The following is an 11,246-nucleotide window of genomic DNA, read 5'->3' on the forward strand; positions in this document are numbered from 1 at the left end:
GTGTTGCCAAAAGAAACTAGATCAATATGAATTTTTGATAGTTAGTAATTTTTTAAGTAGATCTTTATATATGGTATCTATTGTGCCTTTGATCTTCATGGACTATATTTCCTATTCTCTATTTTAGAATCACATAATTATTGATTCCCAATCACATTGCAACAAGAATTAATCGTGAAACATTTAATTATTTATTGATTTATATATATTCAATAATTTAGTGTAGATTTCTTAATATGTTGTCCTTTACCCAAATTTTATGCAAAAAAATGGAAACATTTAGCACATATTTGCCAATCTTGCTGCAAGTAATAAAATGACAAGCTCTATAATAAAGAATAGATTCACATGACTTGCAATAAAGATGTCTAGATATCTTAATTATATCAATGCCTTCAATGTATCCTCATTCCCTTTAACATTTGTGGTTATTTAAATTGACATTAAGAATAATTTTAGTTTTAATTTCTATTTTAACACTTTTTTGTAGTGAACAATAGAACTATAAATTTATTACAAATTTTAACAGACATTTTATATAATACTTTGCTTACATTCCCATCTAAAGCTAATTCCAATTCCACAAATAATACCTAAAAGTCAAATCAAATAAGATATAAGAGACATAACTACTATTCTAAAAATAAATTGATGTAAAGGATTTTTAACTTACTGATCATGAAATATTACTTTTACTTTCAAAAATATATTTTAACATATTTATTTATTGAAGAAAAAAATAACATGTTTTACATATCAAATAATACAAAAACAACCAATACATTGAAATACATCTACACTGGATATTATAAGGGAAGTTTGTCCCAGATGTAGAGAACAAACTATCTATAAGAATCAAACACTGAAAACCAAGAAAACTAAAGCCATGATATGTCTCTCTTCTAAGAAAACAATTGGAAAGATTACAATTAGATGCTCTTCTAAGAAATCAATCGAAAAGAATACAAGATGCTAAAATTGAGAGATGGGTTTATAGTGTAGAAAGAAACCCTTAACGTGAAGACTAAACTGGGAAATTGTAGTTAAGTTGATGGTAATGAAATGTACGAAGCTGCTAACTAATTACTTCCAAATTTCCAATCTTGGACTACCTCCTTTTCTCTTATTGTGATTTTCATGCATTCAATGTCAATGGGTGTATTCATATATATTAGCATTTCCCTCAATTTAATATAAATTAAATTGTTCTTTAATTTATAATTATTTAAAAAATTATTATTTATTAGTTTTAATTAAAGGGGAAAACTAGTTTTACGAGGACCAAAAATCTAGAGTTAACAGAAAACAAGAAAGATTAGAAACAATCAGGACCTAGCTACAAAAAAGATGCCAACTAGTCCAGTAGAGCAAGGCAATGAAGCTTGAACAATAGACAAAACATAACAACCTAAAAAAATTACATAAGCTTTCCTAATTTCTTGTTCTTCAGAATGACCTCTTTCTTAATCAACAAAACTTTCTTACTGACACTATCTACACGGGTCATACCCTTGTCTTTGCTATGAAGCCTTGCCACAGGACCTGTCTGGGGCACCTCAATGTCTTCCACATTCTCATCCACACTCTCCGAAGGCACCCTGAGAATATTGCTTGCCCTTGTATCCATTGCCTTAGCTTTCTTCACTCTCTTCATGCTGGTCGAAGGTGAATTACCTTGAGTAATGGCATGCAAGACCTTGTCTTAATCATTTAGCTTACAGAGACCTTTGTTAGTGCTATCCATTTCTGCCTTGCTAATCGACACCACCATAGTCAAACATTGTTTGAGTTTCTGACAATTCCTCCAAAGCTTTGATTCACCTTTCATGGTCCTTGAGGACATCTGAATCTCCCTTCGGTTGACCAACCCTTTCCCTTAGGTAATTAATCTCCTGTAAAATCCTAGAGAATAGGGCATGTTGATTCTCTTGTAAATTCTGCAAGATAAAATTGGAGACCATGGCTTCCTAGACATAGGAACCCATCTCCTTTGGTGTAGCCCTACCCGCATCAACAGGCATATTGAAATTAACATATTATACCTTCTCTTGCCGACCCGAATCTATATGGGGTGCCTTTCTCTTTTTTGGAAACACAATAGAAGAATTAGTGACCAGGGACCCAAAAATATTAGACTCCCCCTTCGTGCTAACAACATAAGCCCTATCCCCCTTGTTCCCCTTCATATCAATAGAATCAGGAACAAAATCAGGGTTGTCATTCTCGTCGGAGAGCACGATCTTCCTACTCCTGGGATTAGGGTTTTTAGTAAAGGATGGTATTGGATCCTAGTTTTCATAGATATGATAGGTCTCTTCCTCATTAGAATCCCCATCCTCATCAGAGGACGTATCCCCATAATGCATGCGATCATTCTTTTGAAATTTAATGCCCAACTTAGCCCTAGAGTTCCTCTCCATATGAAGTGATTTAGCATATTCCATGATCAACAGGATCAATCACTCATGAAGAATAGGGGAGGAAACCCTCTTCGCATGAGCCTAAATACTATGATTCAGGGAGGCCGCTAGGTAAAAGGCCAAAGAGATACACTTGTTGTGCCGAAAATGATTCAAAATGACAAAATGTTAACCGAAAAGACTGCAAAATTTATCATCCAAAGTGAGGTATCGCATGATGACCTCCGAAATCACCTTCAAATATTTAGGGAGAAAATTTCTATCCATACCAATGTTTGTATTCTTGCTCATTTTCTCCCTCTCCTTCGACATGAGGAAAGTATCAAAAGCTTCAATGGCACATTTTTTGTCCCTGTAGAACTTGGTCCCTTCAATCAAGGTATTGGATATCTTGGCCACATGTTCCTCATTGAATTCCATCTCAATACTGATGATGTAGGGCACACCATCCCTAGACAAAAGAATTAGTGATGAGGGTATCAGACCCATGGAACGTCTCCATATACCCTATCAACTAGTCCACTGAGAGATCCTTCCAAACAACCTCCTTATTACGCCACTTCTCATACACCATCATGGGATCCAAGCAATTTTTGTCCCCTACCATCATGTGAGAAACTCCAAACCCCATATTCTATAGCGCAATAGAGATTAAGCTCGACCAAAGAGTGAAGAAAAGGAGAGCCTCAAGAATGTTCCACTTAGTTATAATAAAATTCATCCTACATAGGACACATTGAAGCCTGTTCGCATTCATTATTTCCAAGAACCCCCTATGCTTCACACGCATTAGAATCATTACTAATGAGGCTTTGAAGATCCACTAGGATCTGATCATTAAAATCCCACACTCTTCTATTATCAAATCCAACCCCTATATTGGACAAATTATCAGCCACATTATTTCCTTCATGATACTCATGTGTGATTTGAAGTCTTCAAAATCTCCTAGGAGAATAAGGCAATATTCAATGATATCCTTGATCGATCAACTAGGGGAAGAGGACCCCTTTGTACAATAAATAATGTTTAGGGAGACACATTTGAGCCAAACCCTTCTCATGCTTATCTCTTTAGCCAACTTGACCCCAGCATAGGCTGCAAAAGCCTCAACATAGTGGTTTGTTTTGGTACCCAAAGGGAGGGCCACCATTGAGATAAGCCTCCAAAGGGAAGTCACTTATCAAAGCCTCCAAATTCTTTGAAATATATTAAAGGCTTTATATCCTCAATAAGTTAACCCTCAAAGTCTTCCATACCATTAATGGCTAACTCAACCTTCTTGCATAGTTAGAGACTTTCCTCTAACTTAGCCCTTATCTAACCCAAGGGTCTCATCAAGAATTCATGGCTTTAACCTTGGTTATCCCTTTAACCCTTTCATAAGAGTTTACAATGGGACACCCCTCAACAACTTAAGCCTCAAAGTCTTCCTAACCATTAGTGGTTAACTCAACCTTCTTGCATAGTTAGAGACTTTCCTCTAACTTAACCCTCATCTAACCCAAGGGTCTCATCAAGAATTCATGGATTTAACCTTGGTTATCCCTTTAACCCTTGCACAAGAGTTTACCCCTTGGATAAAAGCTTTATCCAATGGATGACCCTAACCTAACCTTAACCCTTACCCCCTAAGGTAACCTTCATGTCTTCTCAAGCATTTAATGCTTCTTACATCTTCCCTCAAGCAACCTCTTGCTGAGAATTGTCACGATTTCATTGGTGAGAATTGTAAACATGGATTGATTAACTTTCAATCCTCGCCCTTGTTAAGATTATCCAATCTTGACCATCCACTCCCCTATTTTCCTATAAATAGAGCTCTCATTCCTCATTTTCATAATCTCCAAGTTTTCATGCATCTACATTATAGCCTAAATTACTAAACATTTAGCCTCTCATTGTTAAAGCGTCATAATAGCATTTAGAAGCATTTTAATATATCATAAAGTATTCATGCTAGGATAGTATATCATTTGCTAGGATAGTTTTCTAATCTTTTATCATATCATCATCTTTATGCTAGCTTAAATCATCATAGTTTCAATATCATACATCTTAGAATGCATTCATGCATATAAATCAAACATCACTCATTCTTGGAGTTGTCATTCCTAAGTCACTTTTCTTAATGATCTCTGAGAAAAACATTAACTTTAGGGATCCTATGAGATAGAGAACAATGGGACACCCCTTAGGAAGTTGAATTGATTGAATCAAATTATATACTTGCACCAAGAGTCTCATTGGTGTGTGTGCATTTAGGATTTGAGTTATTCATTTTCGTCGCCATATTTCCCCGCACATTTTTGGTGCCCACCGTGGGGCTCGTCCCCATAAATAACATATTTTTTTGTGTAGGACAAGGATCACAAGCATGTTGGAATACCCTTTTAGCACGTCTAGAGTATACTTTAGTGTGTCTGTGGCAAATAATTGCGCCTTCATCACTGTTTAGCACATAGGAACCTTCTTGTAGTGCTTTGGAGCTTACTTTTAGCGCATAACACTTTATGTTTCTTTCTTACACATCAAAGTATCAGCATAGCACATTAAGAAATTAGTGTAGCACGTAGGAGTCATAATTTAGTGCTTTTGTACCTTTCTTTAGAGCATCTGTGCAGAAGTTCAGTGCTTGACTCTGGTAGAAAGAAGGGATAATTTGTAACAGAGTTAGAAAATTATGCTTGTATAAGCTCACCTAAGGCATTAATTTTTCACTCATTTTCATTTGTTGCAGGTTACTAATCATTTCTTGCAGATGGGAGGAGTTAGAGTTAGGCGTTTGATTATTTTTATTCCTAGCTTTTTCAAGTTGGTTTAAGAAAATTCATTTCCTGTTAGTTAAAAAGAACCTCATCATTTCTTTAGTGCTTAAAACAAGACCTCAATTTTATTTTTGCAAAAGGTTAAATAGAACTACAAACAAACCTTTATTTTGCAAAGTTAGAAAGGATCTCAATTTCTTTTTGGTGCAAAGTTAAAAGGAACCTCATCACTTCTTTGGTGCTTAAAACAAGACCTCACTTTTATTTTTGCAAAAAGTTAAAAAGAACTACAAACAAACCTTTATTTTTGAAAAGTTAAAAAGGAACTCACTTTCATTTTGGTACAAAGTAAAAAGAACTTCATTGAGGATTCATTGCACGATTTTCATTTTGTTGACCAAATACACGATTTTATTTTGTTGACCAGGTTCATTTTCTAAAATTCTTGAAACATGCATTTTTTTATGAAAGGCTAAAAATAACACCATGTTTGTTGGAGCAACATCTCCAAATAGATCTTAGTAAATTATTTCCTTGAAGTTAAAAATATTATTGTTTGCCTTGTCTCGAAAGGGGAAGGTATATGCTCTCCTCTTAATTAGGTGACCCAAAAGCCCAACCACTCTTATGCTTTATTTTCCTTCAAGCAATTAAATACTTTAGAAGGCCTGCCCCTCGAGTTTCCCTTAGGGTGTCATTAATGGCTGGTGAGAGGGGAATGACCTAAGTGGGAAATGACTTTATCACCAATTATTCAAACCCACTATAATCAAAAGTGGAGGCTGATGAAAGTCCCCTTCAACAGTTTTTCTCAGTGATTAGTCTTCCCCCAGTATCTTTAAGATACGTAAAGCCTTTGTTCTAAAGGTTGGGAAGCCTCCCAAAGCATTTTATCGTTGAAGACCAAATGGAAACCTGATTAAAAACCTTGGCATTAGAAACTTTGAACTGAGTTAGTCACCAAACATTGTCAATATCATAGTGCAAGGGTGGAGAAGAATCCACCCCCAAGATCACTCACCATATATCTCCCAAGATAACTACTCAACTATAAAGCAAATCACTTTGGGTTAATTTCTTGCGAAAGGCAAAAAAATGAGCGCCCCGTAGGGGGTGACAATGTTGTTTGAGCTGGCAGAGTATCGAGACTAGTGGGCTATGATATTATTGATGACCCTTGAATAAAGAGCCTTCTTGATCTGTCTTTTTGTACTCCAAACCAGTGAAAACATCCTCAAAAAAACATACACTACTTCTTTAACATAGACAAAATTCTTATCTCTTCTATGTGTTGTGTTTTCGAGTCATTTTTTTAGAAAATCGTCCATCAAAATCAAAAGTGTTACTTTTCAACATCACAGCAAAATAATTTAAAAAAATAGGACAATCAGTGCATAGGAGCAACATCCTAGCATGTCACAAACATTCAATAGCGCATTTGCACCAAACCTTAGCGCTTTCATCACTCAACCTAGCGCATAATCAGTATCATACTGGTAAAAATTCAAACATCATCCTAGCACATTCAAGACATATTATAGCACTTTCATATCAAACATTATCGCGTAACTAGGACATATTAGCTCATAACCCATCCAACCCATTCAACATCAAACAATCTGATGTAGCACATAGGGAAGGGAACATAGCGCATTGGGAACATTCTATAGAACTTCGGGAACTATCTTTAGTGCATAGGGTCTCTATTTTAGTGCATGATCAATATTATGGAAAAACATAGATAAAATTAGTCCCTTTGGGAAATTTTTATCAATAGTTTCAAATACCCTTTCGGGTCTTTTAGCAAATCTAGCAAAAAAACTTCAAATCCAATCATTAGTGATAAAATTTCTAAATTCAACAAGCCACTATTAGAACGAGTTTTTCAAATGATTAACTAGCTTAATATCAAACTTCATCCAACAAAATTAGGGAGTATCAAAGCAGTGATCAAAATTTCACCATCTAGTGGATCCTATCAGAATAAATACCTAGTTTGGTCCTTAAGTTGTCAAATCAAGTTTCCATATTTGGAGAATTTATCCATATCATTTGACACACTTTATTGTGGAGGTGAATCGAACTAAACCTCTACATGATAAAGTAAACTTAAGTATCCAAATGAAGTATCCAACATCAACATCAACCTTTGATCATTTTTGTATGACCACTCCTCATATTTTTAGAAGAACAACTCTTCATCAAAAGACTAAGTTGAAGAAGAAACAACCTAGTTCTAAGACACTTGTGAAAAGGAACAAATATCTCTACATCAATCATCAACTCTTTGCATCACATCACACATTCTTGCATCATATGCGATTGTATATCGAAGAGAAAACAAATGAGTTTGACAAGGAGCCTTTGAGAAGTAGGGCTTACATTCAGAAAGTAGCTTTCAACCAACTCCTAAATCATGGAGGGAGGATTAACCCCACTTTGTTTCCAAAGTTCCTTATCACTTATAATGAAGCTCAATCTGAGCCACCAACACCACCCAGAACCCCAATAGAAGAAGAAGAATTCATCATGGTACAAATATATTAATGTCCATTGTCACTCGATCTCAGAGAAATAAACAAAAGGAGTCCCAAGAAGAATCAAGTATGGGTTGTAGATTGTCCAATCCTTTTGATGAGTATGCAAATATGGGAGAAACAAAGATCACTGAAGAACTTCTCCAAGAATGTCAAGAAAATGCAGCTTTCCAAAAAATCATGGAAAGACTTATAGAAGAAGACAAGGAAAATTATCTACTCATACGAACTAGGAAAGGAGTCAACATTCCTGAAGATTTTGATATAGAAAACTTAAATAATATAGATGAGAGAATTTCAAGAACAAGGTCAAGAAATTATGCCTATCAAGAACAACGAAGAGAAGAAGAGACGCATGATCTAGAAAATATACACAACCAAGATCGCATCCATGAACAAGACAACACCTACGAACAAGACCATGCCTGTAATCGAGACAATCTTAATGAATGAGGGGAAGCTATCCATCGGAGGACAAATGCACCCATGGCTGCTCTTGCACAACAACTCCAAACACTGCAAAGACAAATGTAGGACATGCAACAAGGAACTATAGTAAGATACTCCTTGGATGAAATGTGTCCTTACCCTTTTGATAGAAGATTGAACATGATACCTTTTCCCTCAAATTCAAATATACCAAAGTATGACAAATACGATGGTAAAAGTGATCCCTGTGATCATGTTCAGGAATTTTGTACCATGAGCCTAGAGTTTACTCACGATGACACATAATGAGATTGTTCCCAAGAAGTCTGGGAGGACAAACAATGGAGCAGTTGTCTAAACTTACACCTCCCATTAGATTATTCGATGAGTTGGTAAACAAATTCCTAACACAATACTCCTATAACATTCAACACGCAATCACCATGCTAGATGTTTGTAACAAAAAACAAAAGAGAAATAAAATATTCATGGTGTTTCTTTAATGGTGGAGATGCATGGTTTCAAGATATCCTCGAGACGTGCCTGAAAATGAAAAGATGGAAATCTTCATCGATAATCTAAAAAGTGGGATGACTTATCAACTCAAACTCCAATGCATACCATATCTTGCCATCTTTATAAAAAATGGAATCGAAGTGGAGGAAGTGTGCATCAAGAAGGGAACATTGAAGTTCTTTAAAGAAGGTGTTAATTCGTCAGGCACTAATGCCTTTAACAATCAAAACAATGACAACACTTTAGACAAATCCAGATTTTGGACAAAGAACAAAAGCATTGTTAATGATGGGGTAGTTGATGCCAACAATGTGAAGTCTAAACAACCAGTGTTGGCTTTATCAGGTAACCCACCATCTAATAATGAACAAAAAAGTGTTAATCAAGGTGTAGACGTATAAAAATGACCATAATCCTAAATGAATATTTTATGTTCATTCCTCTATTTTAGTTAAAACTAATTTAACTAAATCACCCACATTCCTCTATTTAATTAAGTAAATTATTCAAATTATTTAGATAAATTCACTAGAGCCCTTTATATCATTTAATTGAATAAATCATTTTATTTAATTAAACCCCTTTCTCTCTACTTTTAATTAAATTTACATTTAATTAATAGTTCACCCCAAATTATTCAATTTCCCAAATTACAACCAAATTGAAATAAAGTAATTTATTTCAATTAATTCTATTTTCCCTCACCCACTTGCAAAATCATACATCTCCCACTTGCATCCTAAACCCTATTCCTAATTTCTTCTAGAATTCATCTAATCCTAATCAATTAGCCCAAAACTATTCATTATCCCTTTTCCCTAAATTTGAGGAGGTCACTTCTCAAATTTGGAGTAAAGTCTTCAAAAAGCATTAAAGCCTTTATCCATTCAACAAGCTAACTTGTTGAATACCTCCAAATTTGGAAGGACTCTTACAAATTTGTCCCCAAAGTTTTTAAACCATTAATGGTTAACTAATCCTTAGTGGCATGGTTAGAGACTTTTTGACTAACTTAACCTCCATGTAACCCAAGGGTCTCATCAAGCATTTATTGCTTTGACCATGGTTATTCCTTTAACCTTTGCACAAGAGTTTACCTCTTGGGTAAAAGCTTTATCCATTGGATAACCCTAACCTAACCTTAACCCTTAACTCCTAGGGTAACCATGACGTCTTCTCAAGCATTTAATGCTTCCTACCTCTCCTCTCAACTAGCCTTATGTTGACAATTGTCACCATTTCATTGGTGAAAATTGTAAGTATGGATTGATAACTTTCAAACTTGACCCTTAATTTAACTCTTTCAATCCTAACCATCCATTGCCCTATTTTCACTATAAATAGAGCTCTCATTCCTCCACTTAAAAGATCCATGCAAGCTTTTAGTATCTCATTTATGCTCAATTTTATTAACACATCTAGCTTCTCTTTGTAAATAGGAATTAATCTAATAAGCATTTTAGACTATTTCCTCCTTCATTAGCTTAACTCATAAACTAGTATATCATGTTAGGATAGTATCACTACTAATATTTTCATCTTATAATCTAGTTTATTGCATTTGTATAATCATGCATAGATAGGATACATTTTCATAACTAAATCCATCATAAGCATCCCTTGTTCTTGCATTAGTCATCCCTAAGCCACTTTGCTCAGTGATCTGAGAGCAAAGGCATTGGCTTGACTGACCTTGTGAGATAGAGAACCATGGAACCAACCTTGGGAAGTTGATTCATTCTTCATGACTCCATAACTTACACCAAGAAGTCCTATGAGTGTGTGGGAAAGCCTCTTTGAGCTTTATTTTTCACATTTTAAGTTTCATCACCCCGCTTTCCCTGCATACACAAGGCACTAACACTTATCTGTGAAATACCAATCAAGGAACTTAAACATCAAACACCAATAAAAATCATCAAGGCAACAACACTAACCAAGGCAACAACATTAAACCAAGAGAGTAATGCAAACCAGAGAGGCAATGCCAATACTTTCTGATATCGATGCATCTACACACCATTAGGGAAAACCTTAGAATCAACATTTCGATAACTCTTGGCAAATAAGATCATCACATTGCCAGCCACAAACAATTTTGAACCCCAAGTCAAACCACCTTGGTAGAATGACTCACATTTCTGTGATTTCATCGAAACAAAGAACATAACACAAATGATTGCATGAGGATAAAGAACATAGTTTAGGACATGATCGATAGGGGCGATTTAACAGTTGATGGTTACAAAATGAATGGTGATCATGAAGCCTTACAAACTCCTCTTCTAAATTATGAAAAAGGTGGAGCTTCAACATCAAACAATACCAAAGGATCTCGTATTAATCACCTATATGAGAATACCATTAATCACATATCGACATATGGCAATCAAGTAAATATCATAAAAATCAAGGAAAAACAAGAACATGCGTTGATAATTGTGACAACCAGAGCACAAAAATACGTCTTGAAGGGAAATACATCAACATCCACAACTCTCCCCAAGAATCAATATAACTTGGTTGATCAACTACAAAGAAATCCTTCTCAGATATCCATACTTGAGTTACTCAAA

The sequence above is a fragment of the Cryptomeria japonica genome, chromosome 2 (genome assembly GCF_030272615.1).
Source record: "Cryptomeria japonica chromosome 2, Sugi_1.0, whole genome shotgun sequence".
Lineage (NCBI taxonomy): Eukaryota > Viridiplantae > Streptophyta > Pinopsida > Cupressales > Cupressaceae > Cryptomeria > Cryptomeria japonica.